Source organism: Aythya ferina (genome assembly GCF_964211825.1).
Source record: "Aythya ferina genome assembly, chromosome: 2".
Classification (NCBI taxonomy): Eukaryota; Metazoa; Chordata; class Aves; order Anseriformes; family Anatidae; genus Aythya; species Aythya ferina.
This window is the reverse complement of record NC_140297.1, coordinates 55,157,536-55,173,445: the sequence shown is the minus strand read 5'-3', so window position 1 is coordinate 55,173,445 and position 15,910 is coordinate 55,157,536. Positions and strand designations below refer to the sequence as shown.

The 15,910-nt window shown below is 37.9% G+C and overlaps 1 protein-coding gene across 2 annotated transcripts in view; it reads left to right on the top strand.

Moving 5' to 3' along the window:
• RAMP3 (receptor activity modifying protein 3) overlaps positions 1-15,910 on the top strand; it is a 52,119-nt gene that overhangs the window by 2,323 nt on the left and 33,886 nt on the right. The window lies entirely within an intron of this gene.

The window sequence follows — 15,910 nt, the reverse complement described above, 5'->3', positions numbered from 1 at the left end:
CTCCTCCATCGTTTGCATAATATCCACATTTCAGTGGTGTTATTTGTATATGAGTTGAAAGATGCTATCAGAATAAAGCTGGATGTTTTTTCTAAATTCTAGAGGAGTCTTTCTCAGTATGTGTATATATACAGCATGTGTATTTATACACATACAGAGAGATTACAGTACTTATCAGAAATAGTTTCCTATGCAGATTTCCAAGATTGTATATAGTTGTTCACATTTCTTAATCCTGTTTCACAGCAGAAGCTTAACATTTTGGCAAGAGGTGAACAACCGGACAGTTAGAAAGCTGGGAACAGAGACTGACTTCACACGCCTGTTCTTACTATCTTTTTTTAAATACCATATCTCATCCTGTAAACAATCCTGGAAAAAAATATGTATTAAAATCTGAATTTTGTAAGGTCCTGAGTTCCCTTTGCCTGGAACGCAGTGTCCATAACTCCTAGGAAGTTTGGACTCAGATGGGCGGGAAAATTAATGGGAAATAATTTTGCTAGGTTAAAGACTGAAAACCAAATCAACACGTGTGTGTGCGTGTATTTATTTCCTTATAAATCTATCATGCTGTTCTGCAGCTGCAAAGGGTGGGATGAAGAAAGGGAAAACCAGTGTGGGAGTGCTGAATTTAGTAGATCCAGGCGGGTGTGCGTGTAAAACTAATAAACCTTTGCAAAGAAGAACATCTGTTTTTGAAACAGAACAGAAGGTTATAACAAAAATACTTCTCTACCAAAATAAATATGCTTCATTTTCTAAATATATGATTTTCAACACCGGATGAACAGGAAGATCAGTGGACCCCATCAAAATCTTCTGAAAGCAAAGCATTAAGTGTATAAGCAACCTGTATTCCAACTTGTTGTTGGATCCATATGTTCTTCCCACTGTCCTTCACCCTTTCTGTTTCTCCTGATCCCTTTTCTTGGGAAAACGTTGTCCTTTCACTGAGGACATGGACATGGGAGACAGGTTCATGCTATGTGCACTTGACAGCAGTATTTAATGTTTGAGTTCAGTTATCTAAAGTTTCTGGGTGTGAACTGTAGGTGGTAGCACAGAGCATCAAATGCCATTTCCAACTCTTGGTCCCAGAAGCCAGTAGGGATGATACCAAAGGGTTTGCAGGTAACTCCAGATTGAATGTGGGAAGGAAGGAAGTGGGCTGTCTGAACCCAATTTATACCAATCTAAGTGAGATCCAATCCTGAAAACCGTTAAGGTAGTAAACACTTCTTCTTGAATTCGTAAGATTTCCCTGCCTAAATAGTAGTTCAGTTTCTAAATAGCTTTGAGGTCTGAGGCCCCAGATTTTATGTTTGTTTTAGCTATATCTGCAAGACAAACCGAGAGGATGCAAACTGAAGCTAGAAGTCTTTACTGAGATAGGCAGGTAGCACATAGGCAGGTGAAGATACACAAGAACCATGAGATCTTAAGAAAAGGGTTATGAGCAAGAACAGATCACCTCAAGGAGAACTGTGGGAGGTTTTGTCAATTAAGTTGTATTTTAAACATTGCAGCAGCACCTGTTTGTTTTTTTGTTTGTTTGTTTTCTTTTTTTTTTTTTTTTTTTTTTTTTTTTTTTTTTTTTTCTAGTTTCTCCTACATTTCCATTGATAAGAGATGATTCGTGGCTTGGATTAGAGTCAAATGAATCAAATTTCAGTTTTTCCAACTCAGGAAAGAAACAAAGTGAGGGTGTCCTTTAGAAAACTTCATTTGCTACCATCTGTGTCTTTGTTGTTGAAATTAGTGCTTGAGAGAGAGGTACGAAGAAAGCAAAGCGTGTTTTCATTTAAGGCTCATAAAGAAATTAATTTTCACAAACATAATGAAGCCTGTTTTAATTCACACCTTTTTATTTTAGTAAAAGCTGCTGTGTGAAACATCCTATTTCAGAATAGAGGTATATTATTTTGTGTTTTATGAAAACAGCCCGTTCTTTTTTTCTAAAATAAGAGTCTCTTCAAAGATAGTCTTGTATTGAGACAAACTGGAAAATATAAATGACAGAAAAAAAAGCATTATTTTAGAGTGGCTGTATGTGTAGAACAACCTAAAACTCTGCCTGAAGCTTTTGGAGCATTTGGGAGGAAGATATGTGGGTATGAGTATAAGGAAAGAAGTGAGTAGAAAGCAAAAAAAGAAGTCTTCATTTCTAGAAATTTTTAGTTTTGGTTCCCTGAGACCAGACTGAAGAGAGGAAGCAGTTTGGTTCCTCACAAAGGGCTTTAAAAGTGTGATGGTGTTTTTCAAAATGATCTGAAGGCTAGAGAGGGTCCCAGCCTTTATCTTGAGAGCAGCTTGACATGACCTACTATATTGGCTTGAACAAGGGGCATGTCTGCATAACAGCTGGTGGCCTATATTTAGCCCTGGAATAGAGAATTTTATCTGTGTGAAGCAGACGGCCAGATTTATGGCCTTTTGCAGAAAGGATTTTATTTGCTCCACCTATGCTCCAAGTGAGACTCTGATTTGAAGATGATGATGTGATAGGCCCTGCTGAGGCCATAGCACAGCACTGGACTGACAAAGGCACATCTTGTTCGCATCTAACTAGATTAAGCTGAGTAAGCAAAGGACTATGCAGAAGCACCGCACCCTACAATAAAGCATCTGTTTTATTACTTTCACACCCTAATAAATGTGACTAATTTGCCCTTATTTTGGAGAGCTTGATATGGGGAAAAATTCTTCAGGCAGTGTGAGAAGAAATACTGTAACTTACATCAGCCAATAATGACTGTCACTTTGCATAGTAACTCAGAGTTTTGTTTCCAAATGTTGTAAGTGACCAATTTCTTTTGTGTTCCTCTGTGTGCAGTGAGATTAATGCTAGAGACTGTAATGTTTAGAAAATATTCTTGTACTTTTGATTTTTCAAAAATGCTTAGTTTGGGATGTGACAGGATATGCTTCACTTGGTCTATGTGGCCCTCCTGCCTTCAGTGTCAAGGAAAAGACAGTTCACAGCCATTGGGTCTTGTGAACAGACTGTCTAAGTATCTTCCAGAAATAATACTTTGTAGAAGCCATTCAAGTGTTCATTAACAGGACAGAAAATCTGGGTTTCCTCCAAGGCTTAAGCTCTTGAACTTTAGGTTAGAGAGTACTGGGACAGAAGAGGCTTAGAAATTGTTGGATTTGGTCTGTAGTCCTCCCTGTTGCTCACCCCCCATGCTTTGTGCACTGGAGAACATCATTGTGGCTGTGAGGAAAATGTCCTCACAGATGTGGTAATAAAGAGGCCATGTGGGTGCCCACAGTCTCATGGACGAGGCTCCATTGTCTGTGGAGTACCTGGACACATTCTGCAGTTTAGAAGTGAAGGGGACCCTTTGTTTGGAGGGTATCTGTTTTTGCTGCCTGGTTGCTGCATGGGGCTCTGGAGCAAATTTCTTTGTGTTTGTGTTTGGCAAGTCATTGCAGGTGTTGCACAGTCCTTCCACACCTCATGAGTTCATGAGCTATTCCAGCTTTGCTCTCAGCGGATCTCCACATATCAAGAATATAACTTGTCCAATGTAATGTTAGAAAAGATTTAAATGTTTAGCTGTTTACTATGTACAGTATTAAGTTTACATCTTCAAGGGAAATACGAAAAAAAATTGTTTTGTTTTCATTTCAAAGACTCTCAAAGCTGGAATTTCCATGGTTGTAATGCAGTATGTATGAAATCTCCTATATTCCTATTTTAGAAAAGCACATCACTATATAGTTTTGTTATAAGCTAAGTATCACAAAACAAATAAACAAAAACCTCACACCACAAAAAACCTCAAATTTAGTACTTACTGTATCATATTAAAAAGTCATTGAAATACCTCCTTCCTTGTTTTTGATCACTGGACCTAGGCTGGATTTGCATTCAGGCAACCCAGTCTTTATCATTAGGTTAATGATGCTGCTGAAGATATTTCCAGGAGGTTGTTTGGAATAGGAAACATTATGCCATAAAATACTTAGTGATGCACAGTGAAATAGAGCTAGTATTGATGCAGTAACTATGGGTCCACTTTCTTTTTTACTAGCTGTAGTGTAAACTAGAAACACCAAAGGAAGTCAAAGCAATGTGAAGGAAAGGTGAAAGGAAAAATTAAGCTCCACAAACTATTTGTGTTTTCTTGTCTTTCTGCATGTCAAGATTTTGGAAAGAAATCTTAATGCTCTTCATGCATTAAATTATGTATTTTTAATAGAAGATAAAAATCTGTGTGGTAGAGTAATATTTTAAATCTGGTATTATTCAGTGGGTTTTAATTAAAGTAGGCTTCAACTGTATCCTTTTCTTGCTTTTCTGTCAGGGTGGTACGGGATACATAGACTGGATGTTTGATATACTGGTCTTCTGGAGATTTAGGCTGTTGTATGCTTAGATGTTTGGTTTCCTTTTCCTCTGAGCTACATCATACTTTATCATGTAATGAATTATGAAAAACCTTGCCAAAGAAATAAATACTGGCAGAAGCAATCCAAAATAAACATCTCCCATAGGAAGTGGGAATTCTCCATCACTTTCAGTCTTGAAAACTACAACTGGAAATATTTTTGAAGAATACATTTTCATTTGAACAGAAGTTATTGGCTTGGTGTAGAGATTATTGGAAGACGTTCTTCCCTACTTTCTTGTACTGATTTCTTATTTGACTCAAAAATCTTGAGGATAATTTTCCTCAGACTTAAGGGAAAAGCAAGTTCACCTCAATATGAGACCAAAGAAGGGGAAAATTTCAGACCAAGAAGAATGTTTCTGAGACTGAAAGCAGGCAGATTTAGATAAACTTTTTTTGCAGCTTCACTGATGGTGTTTGTGCTTAAGAAACTCTTACGGTGTATGGATCAATAGAGAACAACAAATATTGGTCAGATTATGTCTATGCTTTCATTTTAGTTCCCCCTTTTTGGTTGAAAGATATGAATACACATTGAAGTGACAGGAATTGTATGAAGTGCTCTTTTCTGTAAGTGAGGGTGAATTAAAACACTTCACTTACCCCTCAGTACAGCAGCAGAGAGTTATAGAAACATTCTACAGTGATGCAGGGAGGCTGGTTTTGTGCAAAACTAAGCAGTCAACTCAAGTGCCACTAATTAAATTCACAGTTATGAAACCAAAGTCTAGCAGTCACACAGTACAGTTAGCTCCGATGCTTTTTGGAATAGCAAGACATATATACATACATATATATATTTGCATCTGAATTTATGCAGATATTTATTTGCGTAGTCCCCAAAATGAGGGATGAGATTGTTCTACTCTTAAATTACAGAAAAAGTTCTTAACTATTTACGGTGTCAAAGTTTGAGAGAAAGGCTATGCAAATAAGTTTTGGATAGTGAAACAATAGGGTTGCTGTGCATCAGGGAACTCTGGATGACGGATCAACCACCACAGAGCTCAGAAATGTGTAGATTTGAGAATCTCAGGAGCCTGCTGTTCAAGGTCGGTTGTGTTCACTGTTTTAACCTGACTCCGTAAATAATTTCATCACTCCCTAGCAATTCTTTTACCTCAGGGGACCCAGTGGGAGAAATACTTTCGGTATTTTTCCCTACAGTGTTTACCAGCAATAGGATCTGAGGGAATGGCATGAAGGTGTGTTGGGGAGGTTCATGTTGGATATCAGGAAAAGGTTCTTCACTGAGAGTGATTGGGCACTGGAACATTCTCCCTAGGGAAGTAGCACACCAAGCCTGCTGGAGTTCAAGAAGTATTTCAACAATTCTCTCAGACATATCGTTTGATTTCTGGATTTGAACTTGATGATCCTTGGGAGTCCCTTCCAACTTGGGTTATGGTGTGATCCTAGAATCCTATGAGCTCTGGAGCACTAATAGACTACTTTGTGTACTTAAGAAAACAACCTCACACTTGAATGGTCAACCCAACTTACTTTTTCATGGTAGACATGGAATACAGTGAAAATGTGACTCTATAGAAGTTATGTTGATAAAATGACACAACATGGTAAGTAACAGTATGAGGAGAGTAGTGCATGTAGCATCAAGACAAGATGGATTTGCATGGTGGGGTTTTTAGTTGTCTGGTCAGAATGTGAAAAAAACATTTTCCCAGGCCTTCTGTGTTGGCAGTATCTTCATTTAAATGTTCTGCCTGTCAAAGGAACAAGAAACTTTCATGTCTTCAAGTATCTCACGGTTTTAAAGACTTCCTCAGGAGGGAGTGTGCTGTGACCCTTGTCTGTGAAACTTATATGGGTCATTTCCCCTTCACAAGGTTATTTAAAAGAAAATAAGAGAAAAAGTCACTTAACCTCTCTTGGGCTATTCTAGAGAAGCAGATTAGAGTCCTTATTTGCCTTGAGGGACTGGTGTTTTACACTCATTCACAGGTGGATAGGCATAAAGTCAGTATGGTGCTGACCTTACGTTTCCTTATTATAGGGAAACTTTATGTTCCATCACATTTTATTTTGTCTTTTCCTGCCTCTTCAGTTAATGACAGGCAGCTGAGTTGCAATAATGAGTACCCATTACATCAAATACGTGCTTCAAGGGTGATCAGATGCTAGTGTCAGACAGGTCCTGGATATGCATACTGCTTTGGTGGAGATCAGTGTTCTTACATAGACTGGGAGAGTGTCTCTCCACTGTAGTTGCAAGTTGGATGTCTTTTTTTGGGGGAGTAAATCTGAACTGTATTGCCTCATTTATTCATGTACCTTTTCCATTAATTACACAGCAGACACATTTCACAGTTATCTCGGGCAGAGAGGGATTGTCGTGTACTTCAGTTGCTCTGGCAACATTATCTGAGAGAAGGGGATGGCTGTGTGACAGGTCCTGGCACAGGACTGCTGTTGGGGTGACACTGTACTCAGTGTGATGTTGATTTCTGTTTCTGGCTTTAGACAAATTTCCAGTTCCATCATTATTTCCATAGTTGATGTGAAGTGGAGATTGCAGTAGTAGTTCCTCACAAGGCTATAATGAACTTGAAGTGCAGACATTTAGGGGAGAAAACAAGGTTTTCACCTCCTTTTGCTAAAAGCATATTTATCTTTGATCATAAATAAGAGCTATGATTTGGTTGGTGAAGAGATAATAAATCTGTGTGACTATCACTGTATCCCAAGACCCCAAAGACTAGGTCTCTCAGAAGTTTAGATGAAAATGAGCATAAGGTTTTTGCAAGGCCTGTAGATACATCCTGAATAGCATTCCTTCCTAAATACCCTGGGAACAGGGGGCAGAAGAGAATACAACCAGAGATGGTTTGGATTTGTTAGGAAAAGCTGTTCTTATCATTTCTCCAGGCAGTAGCCTATAGCACTTCATGAGGAGCATCATCCTCTGGAACCTTCTGGCCATTATACATTAGGTCATAGTCCCCGTAATGTCTGTCTAATAACTGTCATGTCTAAACATTTTAAACAGTTTCTAGTGCCATGAATTTCTTTCTACTATGGAAACAAATATACTGTTCTTATTCTTCTTCAGTTTTATGCTCTGGGAGGATCTTGAGTTACAATTTCCTTCAAGGAGCACATTGATTTATACCACTCTATTAAAACAGTGTGAAGAGAATTTACTTCAAGCAAATGGTTCTGCTTTTGGAATATTTAGTTCATCTACTGTCTGAAGATCAGTGGTTGTAAAAAATACCATTTTATATTTCAGTTACACAATGCTTCATCAAAAACATCATAATTGGACAGGAAAGAGTTGAAGAAAACATTTGGCATTTCACATTGAGCCACATGACTTCCATGTAATGCAGATCTAAATATTTGGATGATTGCTAAAAAGTATCTCTCCTAAGTCTGTTGTTGAAATGGTATGCTTTATTTAAATTAAACTATTTATTTAAATACTGCATACTGGCTATATATTTATTTAAATAAAGAAAGCATACTGGTTTCAAGCAAAATACTAGAAAACCCATCAAGCAACTCTGGGAGTAGATGTAGGCTGTTCAGAAAGTGTCAAGTACAATTTATATGCTGGCAGTAGAGCTTTAAGCACTTTACAAAGGAATGTGAAAGACATTTGTATTTCTTCTCTGAAAAATTCACAATTGAAGTATGAGTTCAGAATAATTGGCACGTTTCTTTGTAGTCACTGGAAAGCTGGGGAACTGAACCAACATGAGACTGAGCAGTTGATGCCCTCAGTAACATTTCCTGTTGATTTGCACTGATGAAATGAAAAAGCTTAAATTGCTTCCTTTCATGCTTTTCTTGCTCTGCAGGAAGAAGACTCTAATGTCCAAAATTGTTAACTGTCGGAAATTACTTTACCAATTCAAAGGCAATAACATAATGCCTCAAACCATGATAAAGTGCAGCACTGAACTGCACATTTAGTTTTAAATATTACGTTTCTTTGACTAATGTCTTCCACACAGCTGACACAAGAAAAGAAATATAAAGTATTAAAAAGGTATCAGCATCAAATCAAGGAATAATGCAAAGCTGACTTCTGTGTTAGCCTTCGTTGCTGGGTAACTTCCTGGGCATAGAGAAACTTCTTCTTTAAGTTTCCAGGTTGTACCTTAGCCAAAACCAGCTGCATCAGTTAACTCTTTCTCTTCTGTCTACATTCCTTTAACAGACCTGGGAAACTGTTAACATGGATTAAAAAAGAAAACAAACAAACAAACAAAAAACAGAACTACATGTATTTGTCCCACATGAGATCTCCCACTCACTGTCAGCACTGAGAAAATTCCTGAGTTTTCCTTTTGAGTTCAGCCCAGTAAAAATCTTTTCATATGTGCCACATTGCATGCTCACATCCCCTAGTTAGCCCAATGTTCCTTCCCAAAACCAGATTGCTTTGTAGTGTGTTACTGACATGTAGGAGGAGTCAGAGAGCTGGGATGATACTATACTTTGCTGATGCACCAACAGATTGATCTACCCTGCTGTTTACCTTGCACCTGCATATCCATGTGCTGATACAGGCATGTTTCTTTTGGGGACAATTTTGAGTGCAAGTTTGACACTTTTTTTTTTTTTTTTTTTTTCCCAAGTACTATATTTATTGCAAGCTTCTGTTTATTTCCAGCATCCTTCCTTTGTGTTGGATTCCTGTCATCGCTTGGCTCCATGAACTTCAGTTGCCTCATTTCCTCTGCTGCTTTCACACTATATGGTGATGTTCCTGTGTCCTGTCCTTGTCCACCCTCCCTGTCCTGGTCCTTTTATAAGGAGAAGTGTCAAAAGTACAGTTAGTAACTGAGAACAAAAGGTAACCTTCTGAGTCATATATATTGTAGTGAGGATTATTTAAAGATTAGCAGGTGGGACTTCATTTTTTGTACCAATAGCATTATTTTTCCTTTCGTACTTTTACAGCACCTCCTAGACTTGAAACAATGCAGACATTCATGTTAGTTTCCTCTTAGAGGGTGGGCCACCTGAGAAGATGTGGTTTATTTTGCTGTAAGAATGTGCTTATATTTCACTGCATAGTGGGTAGAGGTACCCAGCTGGACCACTTTTTGAATGATGATGGTGAAACAAGTGAGCAAGTTCAATTGCAGTTACCTTGCAGGGTGGGGAGACCTGGCATGTGCTGTCAGGGAGTGGGAGAGCAGGGCTGGCCTTGGGTGATAGATCAGGGGGCTGCAGGTGGTGCAGAGCTGTTGGGAAGGCTCAGGGTCAAGTGAAGTGAAGGCTCTGGGAATATCTTTGACTTGCTTATGTCCTTGCATAACAGAGCAGAAAAAAAAATACATAGGGAGATGCAAACATTTTGAAATTCTAACTTATCCTAAAGGGGGAAGTATTCTTCTAATTAGCTTAACCAGGTGGTAAATTAATATATGACGTATCTATGTATTTTAAAAGGTTAGGTTTGCTTTTACAGCCTTTTCCCAACATGTTCTCACCTGTAACTTCCTGTTGTTTGTTTCTTGTGCTGTAGGGTTTGAATCACGTTCATTAAGATTGGGTAGAAGGCTGGACTTTGCTTGCCTATTGCTCACGTGCTTGTCAGGACTGTCAGCACATTATAAATCCCCTGAACAGCCTCACCAGGTCCCCCTGAACCCTGTGTATGGGTCTGGGGAGTCACATTCACTGATGTGCACCATAGGTGGTCTGGCCCTAGCACATGTTCTGGCTTGCTGGCAAGCTTTCCTGTATGCATTGTGAACCGAAGTAGTGACTCACTTTGTCTCCCATTCTGCCTCTGGCACTATTTCCTCATTTATGTCCGTGCTCCCTGGTTTGTCCCCTGCAATGCTGGGGCTGTTGGCGCAGCATGTTATCCACTCACAGCTCTGCCTACCTGGCTCAGGCTGGGGGGCAGCATCCCATTGGCAAGGGTGACCTGCACCATGGTCACCCCAACTTGTCCCTCTCACACAGCCCTGCTCCTGCTGCTCCCTGATAAATGCCCTGCCAATGCTGTGCATAATCAGCCTGGCAATTGTGAGTGGTCCCTGTGCTTTGCCTGTGAGAGCTTGCTTCAGAATGGACAGTCCTCAACAATTTTTGCTTCCCTGAGTGTGTTTCAGGCTTTTTCTCTTAGCATAAGTTTATGCTTTGCACATCTATGTATAAATTTAATGCTAAATTATCACTGTTACCTCTGTTGAGGGTTTAACGTCCTGGTGGGATTAGCTGGAATAAGAAATGGGCTCAGAGAAGTGATTCCACATATTAAAAAAAATAACCCAGAGCTGCAATTTGTGGGAGTATGAAGTAGGCCTAAAAAGACAGTAAGGATAAAGACTTAGATCCTTAAGCATGGGCTGCAGCATGGAGAGGACCAGCCAGATGCCTAAGGCACTTGAGCAAGGTGTATGGTGTGGATCCTGGGAGCAATATGACTTTATGCTTTCACAGCCCTTTGTGAAGCTAACACTGGTGAGACTCTTCTCTTTGAGCTGTAGGCAGTGGCATGGCAGGTTTTAAGCTAAATCTGTTTCAGTAACCTGGTTGTCATGTCTGCTTTCGCTTTTGGTAGATGGGTCAGCATATGCCAGCGTCAGATCCTTAGTGAACTGAGATGATTGAAACTCAATGAATGCACTTACATGCTAACTAAGGATCATCCCATTTTCTCCCAACAGCTGGTGCAGCAAGCCTTAGATTGTAGCTGGAGGTGCAGAAAAGATACGTTTTTTCATGTTTCTCTTGCTGTCAGGACATATTTCTGCTCTGGGAGCTCCGTGGCCATATTCTAATTAACTATACTTCTGCCCTTCCTTCCAGCACTGTGCTTGAGCTGGCATTACAAGCCTGTGTGCTCTAACATAATGCAAAATTGTAATAGAGAGGTGTATGTTCATCTGCCTTTAGGAAATGCTTACTGTTGATAGTTGCCTGAAGGTAGGTATGGAGGTTATACAGAGAAGGTATAAGAAGTTTGACAAAATATATTTGAAGGTTTGTCTTACAGTCCTCTTATTCAAAGGTTGTCATTGGGAAACTCTTTATTTTTTTCTCCCAAGACACCCCATCACCACAAAAAGTTGTGGTAAAGTGAGGGGTGAGATAAAAGTGGATCCCAAGTTACCCCAGATGTGAACTGGCTCCTGGCGCCTTCTGTCTGCCAGGAAGTCCCAGGAGGGCTCAGGTATAGGCTTGTCATAAGCTTTCCCATCAAGTTTCAGGACTGCTCAGGCTCTTCATAATCTGAGGTGTCTTGAACACATACATTTGAAAATTCTCCCATACAGGGCTTGTAGAGAGCTCTTTGGAAGGCAGACACATGACATTTATATTTTCTTTCTGTATTTATACAGACTCCAGTGCAGTGAGGTTCTTGAGCTCATAAATGCCCATGACAACAGATAAAGAAATCTTACCCAAGCTGTAACCAATATTATTGTGGTGTAATAGGGTACTTGTTGACATTGTGTCAGAACATAAATGAAGTAATTTCCACATGAATTTTTTATTAGATTAGATACCATAACGTGTCTGTGCATTCCTGCAAGAAAACTTGTAACAGCATAACTTTAGGTTTAAATAAAAGATTGCTGAATTTACTGGCTATGCAACAGGTAACTTTATGTAACATTTAAATAAATACCTGGAAGAACTTTAGTACAGTTCTGTAAGGTTGATTTGCTCAGTATTTAAAACTAGATTTATAAAATAAATGTGACTAATGAGATTTGATCAGTATGACAAAATTATATTAATAGAATTTTCAAGTCTATTCTGCATCTCCAACAACTTACAGGTGCATGATTGAAGAGCAACAGATGTCATTTCAAACTGTGGTTTTAATTGCTGTTATGAACTGTGTGTCAGAGCAGTTCTTACATAGTAATGTGCTGCTATTAATAAAACTTAAGATTCTGGAGAAAAGTAGATAATTGTTTAGTGGGTAACTCCCAATGCTGGTCTGATGTCTAGAAATGTAGTTATAAATTATATCATGGTGACTGGCAGGATCCTCTTTAAAAAGAGATATAGAAGGAAGTGGGGTATTGACTTGAGGTTCAACTTGAAGTCAGTATTTATTATTTTTATTTTTATTTTTATTTTTATTTTTATTTTTATTTTTATTTTTATTTTTATTTTTATTTTTATTTTTTTATTTTTATTTTGGTGAAAAACATGATGGAGAAGAAATACATTTATGGATCAGACCACAGAAATTTCAAAAATTTCAAATCTGATTGTATACCAGACAACATATGTGTAAGAGTACACTGCTGTAATTGCTGATGAAAAACTGCACAGTGGTCAGATAAAACAAGAATTACTTCATGTCTATTTTGAGGAAGTATTGGAGCTTCTCAAAAATAGTTTTATCTATTTTGTCAGTAATTGCAGCATTCACAAGAAATGTTAAGGCAAGGGAAATTAATATTCTGACACTTCCTTCTTATATACTTATACAAGGTCTTCAGAATTATTATTACAAAATGATTAGTGTAACATGCAGTAGGATGTACACACAGCAATCCAAAGGTTGTTTCTGATCTATGAAATAGTTGTGATGTAAAGGCTATAAGCCTCTGAGAAAAAAGTAGCAATGAATAATAACAGTATATTAGAAAAATAAACTTAAAGAAGTATTTATCTATCTCACAGCAAATCAAGTTTCTACACTTGAAACATTATAGACCAGTTTCCCTCTTATGTATCCTAATGGTGAATTTCCATATTGCTGTGGATCCCATTCTGACTTTCTTTTTTAATGTAAAAATGGTGTCTGTTTACAGAAGGATAGTATAGATAATAAGAGGCTGTAATATAGGTCTAGGATAAGTGTTTTTTTCTCTCTCTCTTTTTTTTTTTTTTATCTTTTGTACAAGATTTTGAAGTAGATTGCTAATAAAAGCTTGTTAGATTTTTTTTTTTTTTTTGGTTTTCTTATTTTCTACTACTTTATCGTAGTTTACTTATCTTTTTCTTAAGAAAGGCTCTTCAAACCTATTTTTCCTCATTTGTACTGGTGCTTTCCTTCACCTTTCTCAGGCTCCAAGTTGATGGTCTTGTAGTATGATTCCACTAACACTAGGAGCAATCATATCTTCTATTACAATATATGGAGAAAATGGAAGGCCATTGCTGTAATCTATTATTGACATGATTTAACATGCAGGCAACTACTACAGTTAAACTGAATGTCCCTTTTGTTGGTTCAGGTAGGAGTGTATCAGGATGTATTTTGGCAACTGTTTATTTTGAGACTATGGCGACATCTTCTTGCAGCAGTGACCCACTCATTTTCCCATGTCTTACCTGGTAATGATGTATGTTGGTATCAGTCTTTCAAGAAATAAACTGAACTTCACCATTCCTAAAAAGGGCTGCCTGAAGGTTTTTTTTTTTTTTTTTTTTTTTTTTTTTTTTTTTTGTGAAAATTGTCACAACCAACGAATTATAGTCTAGTGATTAAATCTTTGTTATGAGTTGAACATCTGAGAGCAAAGAATACAATGAGGCTTGAGCACCATAGCATGTGTCAGTGTTTATTGTTGTTTTACCCTTATCTGAATCTGTGTGGACTCCTTTGGTTTAGTATAGGTGTGAAACATTCTGTGCTACTCTGTTTGTATCAGATCAGAAAGAGCAAAAAGGAAGTTTTTCGGTGACCAGGGGAATCTGTGATGAGACCACAAATCTGTGAGCCTTTATTCTGTACACATCTTCTTTTACTGGTTCTCTCTCATTGTAAATTGTGTTTCATTTACCTCACCAAGGTCTTGTGAGGATCACTGCAGCAATAACTATGAAGGATTTAGATATCAGTGGTAGGAAATAATATAGTAGGAATTGCAGGTGCAGTCTGTGGTCATCAAGGGGACCATGTATGATAGTGCATCTAGGTAATTTCCTAAGAACGGGTGGGTTTGGCTTTCCTCATAGTGTGCGCGCTTTAAATTCGATCTTCAGTTTTCTAGACTTGATAAAGCACGTTTTCAAGTACAGATTAAAGAAAAAAACTATGCAGGGCATCAAGTATATTTACTAATATAATAACTAATGCCCTTGGAAAAAAAAAAAGGCCTTATTTATGAAAGAGATACAGCCATCAGAGTGTATAATAATATTTCATCTGCGTGTTTAAATGCAAAAAAAATTTCTGATACATGGATTCCTGCTCTTCACAGTTTCAGTACATTCTGGTTCATTGGTAACTAACACAGAGATTATTGCTTGTCTGGAATAACAATATATTCCTGGTAAGGACCAAAATTTTTCTCAGATGTATGTATGTAACAGTTCACTTTTAGCAGTTGAGAGCTTGGCATATTTCAGTGAAGGCAAAGAATCAATATGACTCGGACTGATATTCTGCGACATATATCTTGGTTTATTTTATTGGAGTGACATGCTGGTTCTGAAAAAGGAGCAGGAGGCAACCATCTGTGTGAAATTACTCATTTCATTTCTGATGTAAGGTTAACACTAAATATTTGCCAGCTTTTTTTTTTTTTTTTTTTTTTTTTTTTTTTTTTTCAGTAGGAGATCAAAAATAATTGAAGCCACATCCCTCTTAGCTATGTTTGTGACATCCGTGAAATCCAAAGTGTGGCTGGAGCTGTGCTAACACAGTGGGCTTCTGTTAATTTCATCCATCTGGAAGTAGTGCAAATTGATGAGCAGAAGACTCTCTTTGTTAGAATAGTGTGTGTTTCCCTTTGGATGCTCTTCTGACATACCTGGGTTAACATGACATCTGCATGAAACGCTTAGGGTTTTATAACACTTTTTTTTTTTTTTTTTTTTTTCAAAATGCATGGCTCCTTTGTGTAAAAGGTGGAGAACATGAAGCACAGGATTACATTTCCAAATGCACAGGGAACACATTTTTGATGAGGATTTATGATGAGGGTGGTGAGGCACTGGAACAGCTTACCCAGAGAAGCTGTGAATGCCCCAACCCTGGAAGTTTTCAAGGCCAGGTTGGATGGGGCTTTGGGCAACCTGATCTAATGGGAGGTGTCCCTGCCCAGGACAGGGTTAGTGAAACTTTGATCTTTAAGGTCCCTTCCAACCCCAAACTATTCTGTGAATCTGTGCTTGCTTAACTTTAATAGCAGAGGGATTTTTATGTACTTTACAGTTTAGAATGTGCAGTTGACCTACATTTCAGGTAGATGCTTTAGCTTCTCCAGCTCTTTCATGTTAGTAGTCTCAAGAAACTAAAATAAAAATGTTGCTGTTCCTAATTGTTTACACTGGAAATTACAGGAAAGAGTGGTATAGACAGACCCATAACAAGTCTGTATGAGTCTCTCATTTAAAGGATAGATAAATAGCGACTTAAAACATAAAGTTCTCTAAGTACTCATTTTTCCTTTCAGACTTACTCTTTAATAAAACCAAAACTAATGTTCAAATTAACATTTTGAATATTCTGATATTCTGTTGAACCACGAATTATGTTCAAGTTTGCTTGTATCTACATTAATTCTTTTAGATGATAGAATGAAACTATCTAACTGATCTCTTTCTTT